The 26,384-nt window shown below is 43.1% G+C and overlaps 1 pseudogene; it reads right to left on the bottom strand.

Moving 5' to 3' along the window:
• The window catches only part of LOC139546018 (F-box/LRR-repeat protein 17-like), a 605,954-nt pseudogene that overhangs the window by 252,737 nt on the left and 326,833 nt on the right, over window positions 1-26,384 (bottom strand).

Raw genomic sequence — 26,384 nt, 5'->3', positions numbered from 1 at the left:
ATCATTGCTCAAGGGCACATCAACAGATTTTTCACATAGTCGGCTCTGGGAATCGAACCAGTAACCTTTAGATTACTGGCCCAACACTCTTAACCAGTAGGCTACCCAGTCATTTCTCCCTGATTATGTGCATCTGGAAGTGCGAGAAGAGAGTGTGAAAGCGTCTGTCCGTGCGTCTGTACGTGCGTCTGTCTGTGTGTGTGTTTGTGTGATTTGCTCTGTGTGTGGCTGGCATTATCTTGTTGTGGTGATGTGGACTAATGCATGTTATCTGTCCTCTTTAGAGGACCCTGATAAGGACTGCCCTCTGTGGCGCATAAAAATAGGAAGCCCTTCTCTCACTCGTGTGTGTGTGTTCATCTGTATGCATACCATAAACGCACCTCTCTTGCTTTCTCAGTCTCTTTTTCTCCCTCTGTTCTCTTTCATTCAATCATTATGTCACGTTGTTTGAATTCTCCTCCTGCTTCCCCCTTACCACCCGCTCCTCTCCATACCATCCTTATCCCTCTCTCTCCTTCGCCCACTCCATCCCTCTTTCTGTTCTCTCTTTCATCTGAAGGGTAGACTTTAAGCGTCCTAGATGTTGAGAGATGTTGTTTCTCTGCCACTCCCCTCTGGTAGGCTCACAGGAATAGTGTGGGCCGCTGCTCTCCTGATGACGTCTGTCTCTCTGTGTGTGTGCGATCATGCTTAAATATTTGTTTCCCCTACACACCGACCTAGGGGGTAATGTAAATCCATACAATCTCCACTGGTTTTACAATCTCTCAATTACTGAGTTTGACAGAGGCAGAGCAGTGTGGATGATGCAAATATAAAAACATGTTTATTTTCTAAAGACAGAGTTGAAGTCGGAGGTTTAGCCAAATACATTTGAACTCAGTTTTTCACAATTCCTGACATTTAATCCTAGTAAACATTCCCTGTTTTAGGTCAGATTGGAGCACCACTTTATTTGAAGAATGTGAAATGCCAGAATAATAGTAGAGAGAACGAATTATTTCAGCTTTTATTTATTTCATCACATTCCCAGTGGGTCAGAAGATTACATACAATCAATTAGTATTTGGTAGCATTGCATTTGAAATTGTTTAACTTTGGTCAAACGTTTCGGGTAGCCTTCCACAAGCTTCCCACAATAAGTTGGGTGAATTGTGGCCCATTCCTCCTGACAGAGCTGGTGTAACTGAGTCAGGTTTGTAAGGCCTCCTTGCTCACACACGCTTTTTCAGATCTGCCCACACATTTTCTATGGGATTGAGGTCAGGGCTTTGTGATGGCAACTCAAATGCCTTGAATTTGTTGTCCTTAAGCCACTTTTCCACAACTTTGGAATTATGCTTGGGGTCATTGTCCATTTGGAAGACCCATTTGCGATAGAGCTTTAACTTCCTGACTGATGTCTTGAGATGTTGCTTCAATATATCCACATCATTTTCCTTTCTCATGATGCCATCTATTTTGTGATGTGCACCAGTCCCTCCTGCAGAAAATCACCCCCACAACATGATGCTGCCACCCCTGTGCTTCACGGTTGGGATGGTGTTCTTCGGCTTGCAAGCCTCCCCCTTTTTCCTCCAAACATAACGATGGTGATTATGGCCAAACAGTTCTATTTTTGTTTCATCAGACCAGAGGACATTTCTCTAAAAAGCACGATCTTTATCCCCATGTGCAGTTGCACACCGTAGTCTGGTGGTTTTGGAGCAGTGGCTTGTACCTTGCTGAGCGGTCTATCAGGTTATGTCGATATAGGACTCATTTTACTGTGGATATAGATACTTCCTCCAGCATCTTCACAAGGTCCTTTGCTGTTGTTCTGTTGCAGTTTCCGCACCAAAGTACGTTCATCTCTAGGAGACAGAACGCGTCTCCTTCCTGAGCGGTATGACGGCTGCGTGGTCCCATGGTGTTTATACTTGCATACTATTGTTTGTACAGATGAACTTGGTATCTTCAGGCATTTGGAAATTGCTCCCAAGGATGAACCAGACTTGTAGAGATCTACAATTTTTTTTCTGAGGTCTTGGCTGAGTTCTTTTGATTTTCCCATGATGTCAAGCAAAGAGGCACTGAGGTTGAAGGTAGGCCTTGAAAAACATCCACAGGTACACCTCCAATAGACTCAAATTATGTCAATTAGCCTATCAGAAGCTTCTGAAGCCATGACATCATTTTCTGGAAATTTCCAAGCTGTTTAAAGGCACATTCAACTTAATGTTTGTAAACTTCTGACCCACTGGAATTGTGATACAGTGAATTATAAGTAAAATAATCTGTCTGTAAACAATTGTTGGAAGAAAGAAATTTGTGGAGTGGTTGAAAAACAACTTCTTAAGGCTAGGGGGCACTATTTTCACGTCCGGATGAAAGTATGCCCAAAGTAATCTGCCTGCTACTCAGGCCCAGAAGCTAGAATATGCATGTAATTGGTAGATTTGGATAGACAACACTCTAAAGTTTCTTAAACAGTTAAAATTATGTCTGTGAGTATAACAGAACATATTTGGCAGGCGAAAACCTGAGGACAAACCATCCAGGAAATGTATTTTATTGAGGTCACTCTCTTTTCAATGAGGTTTCTATGTGGATCTAGATTTCTAAGGCACTTGCTTGCAGTTCCTATCGCTTCCACTAGATCTCAACAGTCTTTAGAAATTGGTTGATGTTTTTCCTTTGAGAAATTAAGATGTAATGCTGTTCAGAACGAGGGTCGAGTCTAGTGTTCTGTTGTGGTTGGGGCGCACGACCTGAAAGCTCGCTCCACTTTGTTTTCGTCCGGTATTGAACACAGTTTATTCTGTCTTAAATTTGATTGATTATTTACGTTTAAAAATACCTAAAGTTGGATTAGGAAAGTTGTTTGAAATGTTTGGATCAAGTTTACAGGTGACTAATTAGATACTTTGTAGTCATGTTGTGCGAGTTGGAACCGGTGTATTTTCAGAATCAAACGTGCCAAATAAATGGACATTTTGGGGATATAACGACAGAATTAATCCAAACAAAAGGACCATTTGTGATGTTTAACCTCTAACGAGCCTCTACCCCGGGTCCGGGATCACCCCCCACCCCCCCACACACTGATTAGCATAGCTAGCATAGCTTCACAAGTAGATAGTAGCATCTAAATATCATTACATCACAAGTCCAAGACACCAGATGAAAGATACAGATCTTGTGAATAAAGCCACCATTTCAGATTTTTAAAATGTTTTACAGGGAAGACAAAATATGTAAATCTATTAGCTAAACACGTTAGCAAAATACACCACTTTTCTAACTCCATCAGTTTCTTACTACTTCAGGTGCTATCACCAATTCGGCTAAACTAAGATATTGATAGCCACTAACCAAGAAAAAACCTCTTCAGATGACAGTCTGATAACATATTTATGGTATAGGATAGGTTTTGTTAGAAAAAAAGTGCATATTTCAGGTAGAAATCACAGTTTACAATTGCACCGACCATCACAAGACGACTAGAATTACTATAGAGAGCAACGTGTATGACCAATTTACTCTTAATAAAACATTTCATAAGAATAGACAAAGCATAGCAATGGAAAGACCCAGATCTTGTGATTCCAGACAATATTTCAGATTTTCTAAGCGTTTTACAGCGAAAACACAATAAATCGATAAGTTAGCATACCACATGTGAAAACGTTACCAGAGCATCGATTCCAGCCAAAGAGCGCTATAACGAAATCACCGCCAAAATATATTAATTTTTTCACTAACCTTCTCAGAATTCTTCCGATGACACTCCTGTAACATAATTTTACAACATACATATACAGTTTGTTCGAAAATGTGCATATTTAGCCATACAAAACCGTGGTTACACAATGAAAATACTAGGAAATCAAGCCTCAAAATGTCTGACGTCATCTTTCAGAGTGATCTAGTTTAATTGAAAGCTAATCATATACTTGACTAAAAAATACAGGGTTGACAGGAATCGAAAGACAAATTAGTTCTTAATGCAACCGCTGACTTACATTTTTTAAATTATCCTTACTTTTCAATACAGGGTTCGCCAAGTGACGCGATAACAAACAAAATGGCGAAATATGCATTTAAAATATTTCGACAGAACAACGATTTATCATATTAAATATTGCTTACTTTGAGCTGTTCTTCCATCAGATTCTTGGGCAATGTATCCTTTCTATGTTGTAATCTTCTTTTGGTCGATAGATGTCCTCTGTCCTTCGAAATGTCCACTAACAACGACCGAGACCCCGAAACGTTCCCAAAGCTAGAAAGTGCACGACAAAGAAATTCCTCAGAATCGCACTAAACGGATATAAATTGCTATAAAACGGTTCAAATTAACTACATTATGATGTTTTTAACAACTATAACGAGTAAAAACATGACCAGAGAAATATTGCTGGCTAAACAACGATTTGGAATGAGGCAAGTCCGATGTCCTTCACGCTTCAGGCGCGCGACGAGAAAGGGAGGTACCTCTACGTTTTGTTCTTTTATAGTGGCTGTGATTGTGCAATCGATTCCATTCAAAACGTGATGACGTACAGACACCCAGAGGAAGACGTAGGCAGTGTCGGTTTCTTCATAGCATTCACTGTCACCTTAAAAACAGACTCCAGATCAGGGGTAAAAATTTCTGAAATCTGACCCCTGTCATGAAAAGTGCTGTAGATATAGTTCTGTACCACTCAGAGACAAAATTCCAACGGCTATAGAAACTAGAAAGTGTTTTCTATCCAATAATAACAATAATATGCATATTGTACGATCAAGAATTTAGCACGAGGCAGTTTAATTTGGAGACCAAAATAAACTAATGCGGAACAGCACCCCCTATAGTTCCAAGAAGTTAATGGACATATTAGAGTGCCAACAGAAGAAGATCTTCAAAGGTAAGACATGAATTATATGTTATTTCTGACTTTGTGTCGCGCCTGGCGGGTTGAATTATGATTTTCATGTGTATGTTTGATGGGGTGCTGTTCTCAGATAATAGTATGGTTTGCTTTCGCCGTAAAGCCTTTTTGAAATCTGACAAATGGCTGGATTAACAAGAAGTTCATCTTTAAACCCATGTATAACACTTGTATGATTTATGAATTATTATTATGAGTATTTCTGTTTTTGAATTTGGCGCGCTGCTAATTCACTGGGTGTTGTCAAATCAATCCGGTTAACGGGATAGGCGCGCGAAAGGATCACTAAGAAGTTAATGACTCCGACCTAAATGTATGTAAACTTCTGACTTCAACTGTATACATTTAGTAGTTCGTATCTTCATATGATGTGAACAACACATTTTTATTTTGTCAGTGACTTTTAAAAAATGTCAGTTTTTCTGCGATATCAGCTACAGGTGTACTACACATATTCTAGCTAGACGTTGTTAGCGACTGTATTAACGACTGTGGTAAACCTTAGTGTCTCACATCGTTATGAGTTTTCTTATGCTGGAGACAAAAAAGATTATAAATACAGATCATGTAGTTAGTTACCTGTTCGCTCATTTGGGTTTTCTGGTGAGAGTAAATAATGCCAACCGCATGTCACCTCATCTAAAGGTAGATACTGACTGCCTGTCTGCCTGTTTCTCTGTCTGTCTGCCTCCCTGTCTGTCTGTATCCCTTCCTGCCTCTCTGTCAGCCTGCCTGCCTCTCTGTCTGTCTGTGTGTTTGTCTGTTTGTCTACCTGCTTCTCTCTCTCTCTGTGTGTGTGTGTGTGTGTGTGTGTGTGTGTGTGTGTGTGTGTGTGTGTGTGTGTGTGTGTGTGTGTGTGTGTGTGTGTGTGTGTGTGTGTGTGTGTGTGTGTGTGTGTGTGTGTGTGTGTGTGTGTGTGTGTGTGTGAGAGTTTATATGAAGGTTCAGTCCTTCCACACCTCTGCATCATCACCCCTCATGTTCAACTCCAGTACAACTGTATATTTTCTGTCAGTTGGAGAAACCTTTTAAAATGCTTACATTGGCATGATGATTGAAAGTTACTGAACATATCTAATATTGTTATTGCCCAGATCCAAACCCAATGCATACCAACAGTTTTATGTAACTTAAAAGTGTGTGTTCTCTCCTCAACCCCATCATCTCTTAACAAACCTTAAAAGGTGTCTTTTAGGCTCTGTTAGTCCAGTCTAGTCCAGTTCAGGAGACTCAGTGTTTCTGCCTTGGCTTCCCCTCTCTCTTTCAGGCTTCTTGGTAATGGTATACACACACACACACACACACACACACACTAGCTTGTCTCTTCCCCATATCCACAGAAACCCCCCTCACACCTTCCTATCCTACCCAATGTGGTCGTAATAAAGAGCTATTTCTCTATAGTGTGTCTCTTATTGCAGGCAGGGTTTTCTCCCCCTGGCATTAATATACCATTGATTTGGAGAGATAATAACAGACTTTACGACTCTGTACTCAGCTGAGTGTGTGTTTATGTGTGTGTCTCAGTTAAATTATCTTGTTTTCTAGGCTCTGTTCAACATTTTATTTTCATTTCTCCCTCCAGGACAAAACACAGCGCTTTATGAATGTTTCTCTGTGATATTGCTCTATCATTTTTCCAGGGTCAGGGGAAGATGGGTTCTGTGGGTCACGGCTGTTGGCCATGGGCTGAGGGAAGAAAGGCTGTTTTATGGTTAATGTCTTTCAACTCAGGATTCTGAGTGGCTAATACCATCATCAGGCCTCATTGTACTGGTCAAACTAGGCATCAAGCAGTCAACAGCACTCTATAGAACTCCCCAAGGTAAATGAGAGACAGGCTCCAAACACACACACACACTAGGGCGTTAGAAGACATTGTTTCTTAAAGTAAAATGCAACTACCTTTGTTTTTGGCAAAATAAACCTATTGGTGGTGAAAAACATGGCTATGTATTTAAGGATGCTCTCATCAAAGATTTTACATCCCTAGTTGATTCTGTGGGATGCCCTTGAACATGTATTTGGTAATGCTCAAATCAATTATTGCAAAACAAGAGAGGAAAAAAAATATAGAAAAACTATTTCTGTAAGAGAACTGTCAGAAACATAAAAACCCGATGAATTGTGTTAGGACTGTGTGTGTCTGTGTGTGTTTAAGGAGGATGCGGCAAGGATGTGTGTGTGTGTGTGTGTGTGTGTGGTACAGTAAGAGCTTTCTAAAGCTACTGTAACGATTGTCGTCTGGAGAAGGAGAGGAGGACCAAGGTGCAGCGTGGTAAGTGGTCATATTTTTTTATAAAATACGAAAACACTTGACAAACAAACAGTCCTGAAAGGTGAAACAAAAAACACTGAACAGGAAACAAACACCCACAACCAAAATGGGGGAAACAGACTACCTAAGTATGATTCTCAATCAGAGACAACCATCGACAGCTGCCTCTGATTGAGAACCATACCAGGCCAAACACGGAAATACAATAACATAGAAAAAAGAACATAGACTACCCACCCCAACTCACGCCCTGACCAACCTAACACAAAGACATAAAAAAAGAACTAAGGTCAGAACGTGACAGTACCCCCCCCCCCAAAGGTACGGACTCCGGCCGCAAAATCTGATCCTATAGGGGAGGGTCTGGGTGGGCGTCTGTCCGCGGTGGCGGCTCTGGCACGGGACGTGGACCCCACTCCACCATAGCCTTTGCCCGCTTAAGTGGCGCCTTTGGAGCGGCGAGGACTGGGGACCCATGCAGCAGGCCCCGAATAGATGGGAGACTCCGGCAGCGCCGTAGTGAAGGGCGACTCTGGGAGCTCCTGACTGACGGGCGGCTCTGGCAGCTCCTGACTGACGGGCGGCTCTGGCAGCTCCTGACTGACGGGCGGCTCTGGCAGCTCAGGACAGACGGGCGGCTCTGGAAGCTTAGGACAGACGGGCGGCTCTGGAAGCTCAGGACAGACGGGCGGCTCTCGCAGCTCTGGACAGGAGGGAGACTCTGGCTGCTCCGGACCGGAGGGCGACGCTGGAGGCTCCGGACCAAAGGGCGTCGCTGGAGGCTCCGGACCGGAGGGCGACGCTGGATGCTCCAGACTACATTTACATTTACATTTAAGTCATTTAGCAGACGCTCTTATCCAGAGCGACTTACAAATTGGTGCATTCACCTTATGATATCCAGTGGAACAACCACTTTACAATAGTGCATCTAACTCTTTTAAGGGGGAGGGGGGGGTTAGGAGGATTACTTTATCCTATCCTAGGTATTCCTTAAAGAGGTGGGGCTAGAGGGCGACGCTGGAGGCTCCGGACTAGAGGGCGACGCTGGAGGCTCCGGACTAGAGGGCGACGCTGGAGGCGCCGGACTAGAGGTCGTCGCTGGAGGCTCCGGACTAGAGGGCGACGCTGGAGTCTCCGGCCTAGCTTCCATCATTGGAGAACTCGTGCCATTACTCCTCACTGGAGGCTTCGTGCCATGGATCCTCACTGGAGGCTTCGTGCCATGGATCATCAAAGGAGGCTTCGTGCCATGGATCATCACTGGAGGCTTCGTGCCATGGAACTAAGGTCAGAACGTGACAGCTGCATACAAATTCAGGCCTTGTATTATAATCTGAGTGTGCATTTCCATTTGAGACATTTAGCAGACGCTCTTATCCGGAGCGACTTAAATAAAAAAATATTTTTATCTAACAGTAATCTAAGAATTCCACGACAACTACCTAATACACACAAATCTAAGTAAACAGATGAAATAATATATACATGTAAATATATGGATGAGCAATGTAGGTGTCCTGGACTGCAGGTAATTTGCCCCCGGTGATGAGTTGTGCAGACTGCATTACCCCCTGGAGAGCCTTGCAGTGCAGTTGCCGTACCAGGCGGTGATACAGCCCAACAGGATGCTCTCAAATGTGCATCTGTAAAAGTTTTAGCGTTTTAGGTGACAAGCCAAATTTTCTCAGCCTCCTGAGATTGAAGAGGCGCTGTGGTGCCTTCTTCACCACACTGTCTGTGTGGTTGGACAATTGCAGGTTGTCTGTGATGTGTACGGCAAGGAACGTAAAACTTTCCACCTTCTCCACTGCCGTCCTATCGATGTGGATAGGGGGATGCTCACTCCGCTGTTTCCTGAAGTCCACAATCATCTCCCTTGTTTTGTTGATGTTGAGTGAGAGGTTGTTTTCCTGACACCACACTCCGAGGGCCCTCAAATCCTCCCTGTAGGCTGTCTCGTTGTTGTTGGTAATCAAGACCACCAAAACAAATCAATTTTATTTCTAAAGCCCTTCTAACATCAGCTGATATCTCAAAGTGCTGTACAGAAAACCAGCCTTAAACCCCAAACAGCAAGCAATGCAGGTGTAGAAGCACGGTGGCTCGGAAAAGCTCCCTAGAAAGGCCAAAACCTAGGAAGAAACCTAGAGAGGAAACAGGCTATGAGGGGTGGCCAGTCCTCTTCTGGCTGTGCCGGGTGGAGATTATAACAGAACATGGCCAAGATGTTCAAATGTTCATAGATGACCAGCAGGGTCAAATAATAATAATCACAGTGTTTGTCGAGGGTGCAACAGGTCAGCACCTCAGGAGTAAATGTCAGTTGGCTTTTCATAGCCGATCATTCAGAGTATCTCTACCGCTCCTGCTGTCTCTAGAGAGTTGAAAACAGCAGGTCTGGGACAGGTAGCACGTCCGGTGAACAGGTCAGGGTTCCATAGCCGCAGGCAGAACAGTTCAAACTGGAGCAGCAGCACGGCCAGATGGACTGGGGACAGCAAGGAGTCATCATGCCAGGTAGTCCTGAGGCATGGTCCTAGGGCTCAGGTCCTCCGAGAGAGAGAAAGAAAGAATTAGAGAGAGCATACTTAAATTCACACAGGACACCGGATAAGACAGGAGAAATACTCCAGATATAACAGACTGACCCTAGCCCCCGACACATAAACTACTGCAGCATAAATACTGGAGGCTGAGACAGGAGGGGTCGGGAGACACTGTGGCCCCGTCCGATGATACCCCCGGACAGGGCCAAACAGGCAGGATATAACCCCACCCACTTTGCCAAAGCACAGCCCCCACACCACTAGAGGGATAGCTTCAACCACCAACTTACCATCCTGAGACAAGGCCGAATATAGCCCACAAAGATCTCCATCATGGCACAACCCAAGGGGGGGCACCAACCCAGACAGGAAGATCACGTCAGTGACTCAACCCACTCAAGTGACGCACCCCTCCTAGGGATGGCATGGAAGAGCACCAGTAAGCCAGTGACTCAGCCCCTGTAATAGGGTTAGAGGCAGATAATCCCAGTGGAGAGAGGGGGACGGCTTTTGTGTCGTCTGAAAACTTGATGATTGAGTTGGAGGTGTGCATGGCCATGCATTCATGTGTGAACAGGGATGGCTTAGCATGCACCCTTGTGGGGGCCCAGTGTTGAGGATCAGCGAATAGGAGATGTTGTTTCCTACCTTCACCACTTGGGGGTGACCCGTCAGGAAGTCCAGGACCCAATTGCACAGGGCAGGGTTAAGACCCAGGGCCTCAAGCTTAATGATGAGCTTAGAGGGTACTATGGTGTTGAATGCTGAGCTGTAGTCAATGAACAGCATTCTTACATAGGTATTCTTCTTGTCCAGATGGGACAGGGCAGTGTGATGTTGATTGCATCGTCTGTGGACCTATTGGGGCGGTATGCAAATTGAAGTGGGTTTAGGGTGGCAGGTAAGGTGGAGGTGATATGATCCTTGACAGGTCTCTCATAGCACTTCATGATGACATAAGTGGTCGTTCAGTTCAGTTACCTTTGCCTTGGGTACAGGAACAATGGTGGCATTCTTGAAGCATGTGGGGACTGCAGACTGGGATAGGGATTGATTGTGTCCGTAAACACACCAGCCAGCTGGTCTGTGCATGCGGCTAGGGATGCCATCTGGGCCGGAAGCCTTGCGAGGGTTAACACGTTTAAATGTCTTACTCACGTCTGCCATGGAGAAGAAGGCCCCGCAGTCCTTTGTTGCAGGCCGTGTTGGTAGCATTGTGTTATCCTCAAAGCGAGCAAAGGTGTTTAGTTGGTCTGGAAGCAAGACTTTGGTGTCCGTGACATGGCTGGTTTTCTTTTTGGTGTCTGAGCCGTTGAATTGTGACTTCACTTTTTCCTTATACGGACATTTTGCTTGTTTGATTGCCTTGCGGAGGGAATAATTAAACTGTTTGTATTCAGCCATATTCCCAGTCATCTTTCCGTGTTTAAATGCGGTGGTTCGCGCTTTCAGTTTTGCGCGAATACCGCCATCTATCCACGGTTTCTGGTTAGGGTAGGTTTAAATAGTCACAGTGGGTACAACATCTCCAATGTACTTCCTTATAAACTCAGTCACCGAATCAGCGTATAAATCAATATTATTCTCTGAGGCTGCCCCGAACATTTCCCAGTCTGCTTGATCAAAGCAATCTTGAAGCGTGGATTTCGATTGGTCAGACTGCGTTTGAATAGTTTTTGTCATGGTTACATCCTGTTTGAGATTCTGCCTATAGGACGGGAGGAGCAAAATGGAGTCGTGGTCAGATTTTCCGAAGGGAGGGCGGGGGAGGGCTTTGCATGCATCGCGGTAGTTAGAGTAGCAGTGATCCAGTGTATTGCCCGCACGAGTGCTACAATCAATATGCTGATAGAATTTAGGTAGCCTTGTTCTCAAATTTGCTTTGTTCAAATCCCCAGCTACTATAATGCAGTCTCAGTATTATGCCAGATGGTGATGCATCACTCCAGAGAAAGAGTTTCCACTGCTCCAGAGTCCAATGGCAGCGAGTTTAACACCCGGTGAATAGTTATTGTGCTGACGTTGCTTCCAGAAGCAGTTTGGAACTTGGTAGTGAGTGTTGCAACTGAGGACAGACAATAATATCACTTACAATTGACCGGGGAAGCTCTAGCAGGGAAGACCTTTGACGAACTGACTTGTTGGAAAGGTGGCTTCCTATGACCGTGCCACATTGAAAGTCACTGAGCTCTTCACTAAGGCCATTCTACTACCAATGTTTGTCTATGGAGATTGCATGGCTGTGTGCTCAATTTTATACATTGGTCATCAATGGTGTGTCTGAAATAGCCAAATCCACTCATTTTAACTTCTTATGGCTGGGGGGGCAGTATTGAGTAGCTTGGATGAATAAGGTGCCCAGAGTAAACCGCCTGCTACTCAGGCCCAGAGGCTAAGATATGCGTGTTATTAGTAGATTTGGTTAGAAAACACTCTGAAATTTCTAAAACTGTTTGAATGATGTCTGTGAGTATAACAGAACTCATATGGCAGGCAAAAACCTGAGAAAATCCAACCGGGAAGTGGGAAATCTGAGGTTTTCAAGTCTTTGCCTATCCAATATAAGGTGTAAAATTTGGTCCAATTGCACTTCCTAAGGCTTCCACTAGATGTCAACAGTCTTTAGAACCTTGGAGCGAACAAGAGCTGTTTGACTAAGGGGTCTGGCAGAATAGCATGAGCTAAGTCTCGCGCGCAGCCATGAGAGTGAGCTGCGTTCCCTTTAATTTCCAAAGACAAAGGAATTGTCCGGTTGGAACATTATTGAAGATTTATGATAAAAACATCCTAAAGATTGATTCTATACATCGTTTGACATGGTTCTACGAACTGTAATGGAACTGTTTTGACTTTTTGTCATATTTCAAAAATGCTTTACCGCGAAAGCACACCATGGGATTATCTGAGGACAGCGCCCCACATACAAAAGCATGAAAAACATATTTCAACCAGGCAGGTGCCCCACGAAAGTCGGAATTAGCGATATAATAAATGCCTTACCTTTGATGATCTTCTTCTGTTGGCACTCCAAAAGGTCCCAGATACATCACAAATAGTCATTTTGTTCGATAATGTCCTTCTTTATATCCATAAAAACTCAGTTTAGCTGGCGCGCTTCAGTCAATAATCCACCCAGTTTCCCTACATCAAAATGCATACAAAATGAATCCCAAACGTTACTAATAAACTTTTCCAAACAAGTCAAACAACGTTTATAATCAAACCTTAGGTACCCTAATACGTAAATAAACAATACAATTTGAGACGGAGGATCGTTATTGTCTTTACCGGAGAAAAATACCAAAGAACACGTTCTCTTCCACGCGCTTAGAAACACTACATCCAAAATGGGAGCCACCTAGAAAAACTACAACTTCTGCCTCATTTCTCCAAAAACCAGCATGAAACTCTTTCTAAAGACTGTTGACATCTAGTGGAAACCTTAGGAACTGCAATCTGGGAGGATTTCGCCTTATAATTAAAGTGACAGCCATTGAAAACAGTGGTAGGCTGAAAATGTTTTTTTTTGGGATGGTTTGTCCTCAGGGTTTTGCCTGCCATATCAGTTCTGTTCTACTCAGACATAATTTTAACAGTTTTAGAAACTTTAGAGAGTTTTCTATCCAAATCCAATTATATGCATATCCTAGCTTCTGGGCCTGAGTAACAGGCAGTTTACTTTGGGCACACTTTTCATCCGGACCTGAAAATACTGCCCCCTACCCAAGAGAGGTTAACCTGTCTAGGATGAGGGTGCCGCTAGCGGCACTCCCCCCCCACCCCCACTGAAAAACCAGTGCCGCGAAATTCAAAAAAAAATTTTTTTTTAAATATTTAACTTTCACACATTAAAGTCCAATACAGCTAATGAAAGACACAGATCTTGTGAATCCAGCCAACATGTCCGATTTTTAAAATGTTTTACAGGGAAGACACAATATGTAAAGATGTACATCTATTACCTAAAAACACATTAGCATAATCCACCATCTTTTATTTGTCCACCAACACCAGTAGCTATCACCAATTCGGCTAAACTAAGATATTTATAGCCCCTAACCAAGAAAAAAACTCATCAGATGACAGTCTGATAACATATTTATGGTATGGGATAGGTTTTGTTAGAAAAAAGTGCATATTTCAGGTAGATGGCATAGGTTACAATTGCACCCACCGTCACAAATGGACTAGAAAAACTACATTGAGCAACGTGTTTACCTACTTACTAATCATCAAACATTTCGTAAAAATACACAGCATACACTAATCGAAAGACACAGATCCTGTGAATACAGACAATATTTCAGATTTTCTAAGTGTCTTACAGCGAAAACACAATAAATCGTTATATTAGCATAGCACATAGCACATAGCAGCCCAGCATTGATTCTAGCCAAAGTGAGCGATAAAAGTCAACATCGCCAAAATATATTAATTTTTTCACTAACCTTCTCAGAATTCTTCAGATGACACTCCTGTAACATCATATTACACAATCCATATAGAGTTTGATCGAAAATGTTTATATTTAGCCACCAAAATCATGGTTAGACAATGTGAAATGTAGCCCAGCTGGTGAGAAAATGTCCGTGCGCCACTTAGACAGTGATCTACTCTTATACATAAATACTCATAAACGTGACTAAAAAATATAGGGTGGACAGGGATTGATAGACAATTTAATTCTTAATACAATCGCGGAATTACATTTTTTAAATTATCCTTACTTTTCAATACAGTTTGCGCCAAGCGAAGCTACGTCAAAAAACATGGTGTCCTAAGCCACTAACATTTTTCGACAGAAACACGATTTATCATAATAAAAATGTCCTACTTTGAGCTGTTCTTCCATCAGTATCTTGGGCAAAGGATCTTTTCTTGGGTCCAATCGTCTTTTGGTGGAAAGCTGTCCTCTTGCCATGTGGAAATGCCAACTGCGTTCGGGATGAACTGGAAGCGTGCCCAGCAATTCACAGCGTTTCAGAAATAAATGTCCCAAAATCGCACTAAACGGATATAAATTGCTATAAAACGCTTTAAATTAACTACCTTATGATGTTTTTAACTCCCATAACGAGTAGAAACATGACCCGAGTAATATTACTCCCTCCACTAATGCTTGGAACAGGTGCGGGTCGGTGTCCTCTAGGCGCATGACGCAGCTCCAAAAGAGTGACTAGCCTCAGGGTTTTTTAATTTGTAGTGCCTGTGAACGCGCAATCGACCCCATTCAAATCGTCATCACGTAAAGGCATCCAGGGGAAGACGTAAGCAGTGTCCGTATACTCATAGCAATAACAGTGCCCTTTTAACTGACTCCAGATCAGGGGCCAAAATTTCTGAAATCTGACTCCATGTCAGGGAAATTGCTGTAGAATGGGCTCTGTTCCACTTAGAGACAAAATTTCAACTCCTATAGAAACTATAGACTGTTTTCTATCCAATAATAATAATAATATGCATATTGTACGATCAAGGATTTTGTGGGAAGCCGTTTCAAAAATTACACGATTAGCATAAATAGTCACAACAGCGCCCCCATCCTCAACAGGATAACTTCTTCAGGCTGCAAGCCCGACACCGGTACACTTATGACAACATCCAGCTCAAGTGCAGGGCGCGAAATTCAAAATATATTTATTCGAAATATTTAACTTTCACACATTAACAAGTCCAATACAGCATTTGAAAGATAAACATCTTGTGAATCCAGCCAACATGTCCGATTTTTAAAATGTTTTACAGCGAAAACACCACGTATATTTATGTTAGCTCACCACCAAATACAAAAAAGGACAGACATTTTTCACAGCACAGGTAGCATGCACAAAGCCAACCTAACTAACCAAGATCCAACCAAACTAACCAAGAAACAACTTCATCAGATGACAGTCCTATAACATGTTACACAATAAATCTATGTTTTGTTCGAAAAATGTGCATATTTGAGGTATAAATCAGTTTTACATTGATGCTACCATCACAGCTACCGTCAGAAATAGCACCGAAGCAACCAGAGTAATTACAGACACCAACGTCAAATACCTAAATACTCATCATAAAACATTTCTGAAAAATATATGGTGTATAGCAAATGAAAGACAAAGATCTTGTGAATACAGCCAATATTTCCGATTTTTTAAGTGTTTTACAGCGAAAACACAATATAGCATTATATTAGCTTACTACAATAGCTAACACACAACAGCATTGATTCAAGGCAAACGGTAGCGATAGCACAGTTCGACAGATATATGAAATAGCATCCCAAAATGGGTCCTACTTTTGGTGATCTTCCATCAGAATGTTGTACAAGGGGTCCTTTGTCCAGAACAGTCGTTGTTTGGGTTTCGAACGACCTCCTTCCCTCTTGAATTAGCAAGCACACTGGCCCAGTGGCGCGAAGCTCTCCTTCGTGAACAAAGTCAAACAACGCAACACGCCTAACGTCCCGAATAAATTTCAATAATCTAATAAAACTATATTGAAAAAACATACTTTACGATGATATTGTAACATGTATCAAATAAAATCAAAGCCGGAGATAGTATTCGCCTATAACGACGGCTTTCCAGAAGGCGATTCCAGGTTCATCTTCGCGCTTTCGAAAAAACAGGAAATGGCGGACACGTCATTCCAAGAGGATTTATTCCACTTCAGACCAAGATAATCCATTCATTTCTTCTCTCACTTCCTCTTGACATCTAGGGGAAGGTGTATGACGTGTATGTATACCAATACGTATCATGCCCATTTATAGGCAAGCCTTTGAACAGAGACCTCGATTTCAGAAATCTCACTTCCTGGCAGGAAGTGGGCTGCAGAATGAGTTCTGTTTCACTCAGAGAAATAATTCAAACGGTTTTAGAAACTAGAGAGTGTTTTCTATCCAATAGTAATAATATGCATATTGTACGAGCAAGAATTGAGTACGAGGCCGTTTGAAATGGGCACATTTTTCCAAGTTACTCAATACTCCCCCTGCAGCCATAAGAAGATAAGACCGAATCCAGGTGGTGAGTCACATTTTTGTGGAATGGAACATTTCTGGGATATTTTATTTCAGCTCATGAAACATGGGACGAACACTTTACATTTTGCGTTTACTGTATATATTTTTGTTCAGTATACATGTTTAATGTGTAACTAAATCTCCATTACTAAAGCTATTTCTTCCCTTGTTATTGTCTCCTTCTCCACCTCCCCCCCTTCCCCTCTTTCTAATAAAAACTAAACACACAGGAAGCGAATGACCAGGGGAAATGGAACAATTGATCACAAGCGGCTCGTAGACATCTCAAATGTTCTCCTGGCAGCCATTAATATAGAATCATTATTGTAGAAGATGAGCGGAACAGACTGGCCCAGCATGGCAGATGGAAAGCCTCACGTCTACATTTACATTTAAGTCATTTAGCAGACGCTCTTATCCAGAGCGACTTACAAATTGGTGCATTCACCTTATGACATCCAGTGGAACGGCCACTTTACAATAGTGCATCTAAATCTTTTAAGGGGGGGGTGAGTGAGAAGGATTACTTTATCCTATCCTAGGTATTCCTTAAAGAGGTGGGGTTTCAGGTGTCTCCGGAAGGTGGTGATTGACTCCGCTGTCCTGGCGTCGTGAGGGAGTTTGTTCCACCATTGGGGGGCCAGATGGTGGAAGGATTCCATTTATCAAAGGCTGGAGCAGGAATCATTCTATTAGATCTGGGAGAGGAGGGAGGACATCTCTATCCGGCCACAACAGGAAGGCCTGACAATACACACACACAAAAACATGCATACATACACGCAGACCCCTGAGACCTGAAGTAGTCACTGATGGTCTGAAAGGTCATTAATAAAGAGAGAAGATCCGGGATCACTAATTAATCTTGTTCAGAGAGAGAGAACGAGAACAAGAGAGAGAGAGAGAGAGAACAAGAGAGCGAGAGGTGGTCATTTATCAAGTTGTCGGTGCACGGTTCAGGTCCAGTATGAACACACAGAAACACTCAAGGGGAGTGGTCAAGTGATTACAGTCACAATGGGTTGGCTAGAGGGGAGTGGTCCAGTGATTACAGTCACAATGGGTTGGCTAGAGGGGAGTGGTTCAGTGATTACAGTCACAATGGTTTGGCTAGAGGGGAAACACATGGCAGGGAAACCCCTGAACGATTTACCACATGAACACACAGAGTTCCCCTGACCACCACAGACTAGGCTGAGATACCATAGGATCTTACACTGGGGAGAAAAATACTAGACCAACAAATTAGTGAGTAGTGTGAGTAACGTCCATGCTACCAAGAGCTTGACATGCAAACACAATTCATGAAACCTTTACTGTATTGGGTTGGTCGAGAGGAGAGAGAGCTCACTAGGTTCAGATCTGATGATGTGTGTGGATTATAGATGAGGTATTTAGATAATATCAGTAAACATGAAATGGGTGTACAGGATCTGAGTCCGGAGCTGAAGAGTCACAGTCACCTTTCTGAGGTCAACTAAAACAGAATACACACACAGTACAACAACTCGCACTCTCTCTGTCTCGCACTCTCTCTCTGTCTCTCTCTGTCTCGCACTCTCTCTCTGTCTCACACTCTCTCTCTCTCGCACTCTCTCTCTGTGTCACACTCTCTCTCTGTGTCACACTCTCTCTCTGTCTCACACTCTCTCTCTGTCTCACACTCTCTCTCTGTCTCACCCTCTCTCTCTGTCTCACACTGTTCCTCATATAGAATAGTACTGAGAGAGAGAGAGAGCAGAAGTTATAGAAATAGAGGGAATAGAGTGTGATGTTTACCGTGATCTGTGATCTTGCAGGAGACCAGGTAGAGTTCTTTGAGATTCATCCCCTCCTTAGCGATGATCTCTACATACCTGGGAGGAAGAGACGGAGAAAAGGGGGATGAGAGGAGAGGTCTAGATCACCTGACGATTTAAAAACTTACAGGGTCTGGCTCTATGCTTATGACTTCTACGCCGACCGATACACACACAGTATAGGTTAAACATGACAGCTCCAGGCTCATATCCGTTCACATATATTCACTGTGCTTCTCCTAACACTTACACTGATCAACAATGAACCACTATCTGCTCTCATTTAAAAAAAGATATATATATTTCACCTTTATTTAACCAGGTAGGACAGTTGAGAACATGTTCTCATTTACAACTGCGACCTGGCCAGGATAAAGCAAAGCAGTGCGACATAAACACAGAGTTACACATGGGATAAATGGATAAATAAACGTAGTCAATAACACAATAGAAAAATCTGTATACAGTGTGTGCAAATGAAGTAAGGAGGTAAGGCAATAAATAGGCCATAGTGGCGAAGTAATTACAGTTTAGCGATTAACACTGGAGTGATAGACGTGCAGATGAGGATGTGCAAGTAGAAATACTGGTGTGCAAAAGATCAAAAAAACAAATATGGGAAGTGGTAGGTAGTTGGTTGGTTGGATGGGCTATTTACAGATGGGCTGTGTTGTAGTTTTCTATTGAATGCCATTACAGTATCCATTGACTTAGGACTCAAATTGCACTTCCTATGGCTTCCGCTGGATGTCAACAGTCTTTAGAAATTGTTTCAGGCTTGTATTCTGAAAAATGAGAGAGTAAGTCCACTCTGAATGAGTGGACCCTACAGTGTCCCAGAGATTTTTCATGCGCATGACCGAGAGTGCGCCTTTCTTGTTTACCTTTTATATTGACGACGTTATTGTCCGGTTGAAATATTATTGATTATTTAGGCTAAAAACAACCTGAGGATTGATTATAAACATCGTTTGACATGTTTCAACGAACTTTACGAATACAATTTGGATTTTTCGTCTGCCTGTTGTGACTGCGTTTGAGCCTGTAGATTACTGAACAAAACGCGCAAACATTAACTTCTTGCTAATTCAGCCAATGTGTCAGATTTAAAAAAGGCTTTACGGCAAAAGCAAACCATGCGATTATCTGAGGACAGTGCCCCGCATACAAATGCATGACAAATCATTTTCAACCAGGCAGTTGCGACACGAAAGTCTGAAATAGCAATATAATAAATGCCTTACCTTTGAAGATCTTCTTCTGTTGGCACTCCAAAAGGTCCCATTTACATTACAAATGGTCCTTTTGTTCGATAAAGTTCTTCTTTATATCCATAAAAACTCAGTTTACCTGGCGCGCTTCAGTCAATAATCCACCATTTTCCCTCCTTCAAAATGCATACAAAATGAATCCCAAACGTTACTAATAAACTTATCCAAACAAGTCAAACAACGTTTATAATCAAACCTTAGGTACTCTAATACGCAAATAAATGATGAAATTTAAGACGGAGAATCGTTATTGTCTTTACCAGAGATTAACAAAAAGAACGCGCTCTTTCGTCCATTCGCATGGAAACACTACAGCCAAAATTGGAGCCACTTAGAAAAACTACAACTTCTCCCTCATTTAAAAGAAAAACTGCCTGAAACTCTTTCTAAAGGCTGTGGACATCAAATGGAAGCCCTAGGAACTGCAATTTCGGAGGATTTTGCCTTATAATAAAAGTGCCAGCCATTGAAATCAGTGGTAGGCCGAATTAGAGTGTTTAGACAAACTTTAGAGTGTTTTCTATCCAAATCAACCAATTATATGCATATCCTAGCTTCTGGGCCTGAGTAACAGGCAGTTTAATTTGGGCATGCTTTTCATCCGGATGTCAAAATACTGCCCCCTAGCCCAAAGGGGTTTTAAAGTTATTGAGGGTGTAACATGGACCAAAGTGCAGCGTGGTAAGTGTTCATGATATTTTATTTCTCAAAAAACACTCGAACAAAACGACAAAGTGAAAAAACGGAAGAGTTCTGTCAGGTGCAGACACTAAACAGAAACTAACTACCCACAAAACCAACGGAAAAGGACAACTTATATATGATCCCCAATCAGAGACAACGATAGACAGCTGCCTCTGATTGAGAACCACACAAACATAGACAAAAAGAAACTAGAATGCCCACCCTAGTCACACCCTGGCCTAACCAAAATAGAGAATAAAAGCCTCTCTATGGCCAGGGCGTGACAGAGGGAGATGTAAGTCTCCAACTTTGTTCCAGTCATTGGCAGCATGGAAGGCGGCCAAATGAGGTGTTGGTTTGAGAATGACCAAAGCCAACAGAAAATGACGCCGGAAGAAATGACAGCAGTTTTAGGGGCGCCCAACCAATTGTGCTATTATGTGGGGTTTTTTCACGTTATTTGTAACTTATTTTGTACATAATGTTTCTGCAGCTGTGTCTTACGGCAAAAAAGAGCTTCTGGATATCAGGACAGCGATCACTCACCTCGGATTAGACATAGATTTTTTTTCAACAAGCAGGATGCACAGGGCATTCTCCGAACAACCGACAAGGCCAACATTCCAGTCATTTGCAAGAGGAAGAGACGCAGGTACAAAGGACACAGAGCGGGATGCCTCACGAGGCTCCGCAGAAGGCGAGTGGGAAAGCTGCCATTACCGTCAATAGTACACGCCAACGTGCAAACATTGGACAATAAATTAGACGAGGTTCGATCACGAATATCCAACCAACGGGACATCAAAAACTGTAGTATCCTATGTTTCACGGAATCGTGGCTGAATGATGATATGGATATTCAGCTAGCGGGATATACGCTGCACCGGCAAGATAGAACAGCACACTCCGGTAAGACGAGGGAGGGAGGTCTGTGCATATTTGTAAACAACAGCTGGTGCACGAAATCTAAGGAAGTCTCTAGATTTTCCTCGCTTGAAGTAGAGTATATTGTGATAAATTGCAGGCCACACTACCTGCCTAGAGAGTTTCAGCTATACTTTTCGTGACTGTTTACCAGTGACTCGGTCTATAAAAAAGTGGTGAGATGAAGCAGATGCGAAACTACAGCACTGTTTTGCTATCACAGACTGGAATATGTTCCGGGATTCTTCTGATGGCATTGAGGAGAACACCACATCAGTCACTGGATTTATCAATAAGTGCATAGAGGACGTCGTCCCCACAGTGACTGTACGTACAAACCCCAACCAGAAGCCGTGGAATACAGGCAACAATCGCACTCAGCTAAACGGTAGAGCTGCCGCTTTCAAGGTGCGGGACTCTAACCCGGAAGCTTATAAGAAATCCTGCTTTGCCCTGCGACGAACCATCAAACAGACAAAGTGTCAATACAGGGCTAAGATTGAATCATACTACACCTGCTCCGAAGCTTGTCTTATGTGGCAGGGCTTGCAAACTATCACAGACTACAAAAGGAAGCAAAGCCGCGAGCTGCCCAGTGACACAAGCCTACCAGACGAGCTAAATCACTTCTATGCTCGCTTCAAGGCAAGCAACACTGAGGCATGCATGAGAGTATCAGGCAGGTGTCTTCACTGATATTTTCAACCTAACCCTGATTGAGTCTGTAATACCAACATGTTTCAAGCAGACCACCATAGTCCCTGTGCCCAAGAACACAAAGGCAACCTGCCTAAATGACTACAGACCCGTAGCACTCACATCCGTAGCCATGAAGTGCATTAAAAGGCTGGTAATGGCTCACATCAACACCATTATCCCAAAAACCTTAGACCTACTAATTTGCATACCACCCAAACAGATCCACAGATGATGTAATCTCTATTGCACTCCACACTGCCCTTTCCCACCTCGACAAAAGGAACACCTATGTGAGAATGCTATTCATTGACTACAGCTCAGAGTACCCTCAAAGCTCATGACTAAGCTAAGGATCCTAGGACTAAACAACTCCCTCTGCAACTGGATCCTGGACTTCCTGACGGGCCGCCCCCAGGTAGTGAGGGTAGGTAGCAACACATCTGCCATGCTGATCCTCAACACTGGAGCCCCCCTAGGGGTACTCCTGTACTCCTTGTTCACCCACGACTGCATAGCCAGGCATTACTCCAACACCATCATTAAGTTTGCAGAAGACACAACAGTGGTAGGCCTGATCACCAACAACAACGAGATATCCTATAGGGAGGAGGTCAGAGACCTGGCCGGGTGGTGCAAGAATAACAACCTATCCCTCAACGTAACCAAGACTAAGGAAATTATTGTGGATTACAGGAAAAGGAGGACCGAACATGCCCCCATTCTCATCGACGGGGCTGTAGTGGACCAGGTTGAGAGCTTCAAGTACCTTGGTGTTCACATCACCAACAAACTAGAATGGTCCAAACACACCAAGACAGTCGTGAAGAGGGCACGACAAAGCCTATTCCCCCTCAGGAAACTAAAAAGATTTGGCATGGGTCCTCAGATCCTCAAAAGGTTCTACAGCTGCAACATCGAGAGCATCCTGACTGGTTGCATCACTGCCTGGTACACCAATTGTTCGGCCTCCAACCGCAAGGCACTACAGGGGGTAGTACGTACGGCCCAGTACATCACTGGGGCTAAGCTGCCTGCCATCCAGGACATCTACACCAGGCGGTGTCAGAGGAAGGTCCTAAAAATTGTCAAAGACCCCAGCCACCCCAGTCATAAACTGTTATCTCTACTACCGGTACCAGAGTACCAAGTCTTGGACAAAAAGGCTTCTCAACAGTTTTTACCCCCAAGCCATAAGACTCCTGAACAGCTAATAAAATGGCTACCCGGACAGCATTGTGTGCCCCCCCCCACCCCTCTTTTACGCTGCTGCTACTCTCTTTTTTATCATATATGCATAGTCACTAACTATACATTAATGTACATACTACCTCAATTGGCCCGGCCAACCCTTGCCCCAGCACATTGGCTATCTGCATTGTGTCGCACCACCCACCACCCGCCAACCCCTCTTTTACGCTACCGCTACTCTCTGTTCATCATATATGCATAGTCACTTCAACCATATCTACATGTACATACTACCTCCATCAGCCTGACTAACCGGTGCCTGTATGTTGCCTCGCTACTGTTATAGCCTCGCTACTGTATATAGCCTCGATACTGTTATTTTTCACAGACTTTTTAGTGTTGTTTTTATTTCTTTACTTACCTATTGTTCACCTAATACCTTTTTTGCACTGTTGGTTAGATCCTGTAAGTAAGCATTTCACTGTAAGGTTGTATTCGGCGCATGTGACAAATACACTTTGATTTGATCTGACCAGTGAAATATACCTGCTGGAGCGCGTGCTATGGGTGGGTGTTGCTATGGTGACCAGTGAGCTGAGATAAGGCAGAGCTTTACCTCGCAAAGACTTATAGATGACATGGAGCCAGTGGGCCTGGCGACGAATATGTAGCGAGGACCAGCCAACAAGAGCATACAGGTCGCAGTGGTGTGTAGAATATGGGGCTTTGGTGACAATTCAGATGGGACTGTGATAGACTGCATCCAATTTGCTTAGTAGAGTGTTGGAGGCTATTTTGTAAATGACATCGCCGAAGTTAAGGATCGGTGGTATAGTCAGTTTTACGAGGGTATGTTTGGCAGCATGAGTGAAGGAGGCTTTGTTGCGAAATAGGAAGCCAATTTTGGCAATTTTGGCTTTTAATTTTGGATTGAAGATGCTTAATATGAGTCTGGAAGGAGAGTTTACAGTCTAACCAGACGCCTCGGTATTTATAGTTGTCCACACAAGTCAGAACCGTCCAGAGTAGTGATGCTAGTCGGGCGGGCGGGTGCGGGCAGTGATCGGTTGATTCATTAAAGTGTGTGTGTGTGTGTGTGTGTGTTTATGTGTGTGTGTGTGTGTGTGTTTATGTGTGTGTGCACGTGTGTATGCATGCTTGCGTGCGTAGGCACTCCACAGGAGGCTGGAGGAAGATCAGAGAAGCTCTTTCAGATGATTCCCTGTAAATGGTCCTAATGAGGCGAGGGTTAGACACAACACTGTTCCGATCAATATGTTTGACCCATTAACCTTCAGCAAAACCCTTTGATCTTTTTGTCAGGATGATGCTGCATATTTAATATAATCAAATACACTCAGGGGATTTCTCATGAGTTTAGAGTGAAACAGTATGACGCTCCACTGTCTTCTATTTTGCCCTACAAAGGAAAAACGCAGTAACTACAAATTTGGTCAAAAATGTTTTGATCTGTTGTAATGACCAGGTATATTATCTGATTAATGTGGTATTTAGTTTCCTGACACAAGAACAAGGCAGTTGGTCAGAATACATTATGGAGTATCAGAAATTGCTGTCTGTCTAGACCAAAACATACTTTGAAGTCAGATTTTGCAGTAAAAGAAATGACGTTGTTGCTGCATTTTGACTTTGTAGGGCAGGATTTCTGAAGGTTGGGCCTTTCAGGTTCTGGGCCCGTATTCATAAAGCATCTCAGAGTAGAGTCTTAGAGAACTGATCTAGGATCAGGTCCCTACTGTCCATGTCATCCTATTCATTATGATCTAAAACACAAAACTGATCCTAGATCCACACAAACTGCCTCATGTCACCCATTCTCTCTGGAGAATTAGGATCACGAGCAGAAAACTATTCCATTGTCCACATTGGTTCCGTCTCAAATTACAAGGGCAAATGTAGTACACAAGGGGAACTCAAATACTGTTTGAGAAGGTCCGGTCACACAAATGTCCTAGGTAGCAAAGGTCCGGATGGATATTGCTACTACTCCGATAAATGACAAACTCCCACCTCGCAACCCATGCGACCACAAACTGTTCAAACTCTTCACGCTCATCTTCTTGGCCGAGGCAAAAATGATCCGTTTTAAAGCTAATTTCCTGCAATTCTACACATAAGGCCGAGGTTGGGCAATAATTTTGTCTTGAATTTTCACGGTTGTTGTAAGAACAGGACCAAAGCGCAGCGGATGTTGAGTTCCACATATTTATTTCAAAAGTGAAACTTAACGCAAAACCAATAAACGAACCACGAAACGTTACTACGTGGTGCACAAACACAAACAAGATCCCACAAACACAAACAAGATCCCACAAACACAAAACAAGATCCCACAAACACAAACAAGATCCCACAAACACAAACAAGATCCCACAAACACAAAACAAGATCCCACAAACACAAACAAGATCCCACAAACACAAACAAGATCCCACAAACACAAAACAAGATCCCACAAACACAGGTGGGAAAAAAAGCTACCTAAATATGATCCCCAATTAGAGACAACGATTAGCAGCTGCCTCTAATTGGGAATCATACAAAACACCAGCATAGAAAAATTAAACTAGAACACCCCCTAGTCACGCCCTGACCTACTACACCATAGAGAAACAAGGGCTCTCTATGGTCAGGGCGTGACATGAATGCCACATCGGGATAAAAACATTTAGCCATTTTAAAGCTAATTTCTTGAAATTCTAAAATAATTCCATGTCTTTTGTGTGTTCATATGATACCAGGAGTTGAATCCCAAGCGAATCCCCTTCCCAAAATGTTTTATAGTAATTGTTTATTTTATTTGTCAGCAACCGCGGACCGTAATGACCCCGTTCTGGTTCCGGATCCGGCCTGTGTTCTGCCTATTGAGTAGGGCTGTAGTACACTATACAAAGAATAGGGTGCCATTCTAGATGCAGTCGTTTTCTTCTGCTCCACACAGCGTAGTGAAAACATGCGCGCTTCACTACACCACTACACTGGGAGATAATACAACACATTTCCATCTGAACTGAGACAAATCCCATCCTTTTCGTCTCCA

This window comes from Salvelinus alpinus, chromosome 19 (genome assembly GCF_045679555.1).
Source record: "Salvelinus alpinus chromosome 19, SLU_Salpinus.1, whole genome shotgun sequence".
NCBI classification, from domain to species: Eukaryota; Metazoa; Chordata; class Actinopteri; order Salmoniformes; family Salmonidae; genus Salvelinus; species Salvelinus alpinus.
This window is presented reverse-complemented; position numbering and strand designations above follow the sequence as displayed.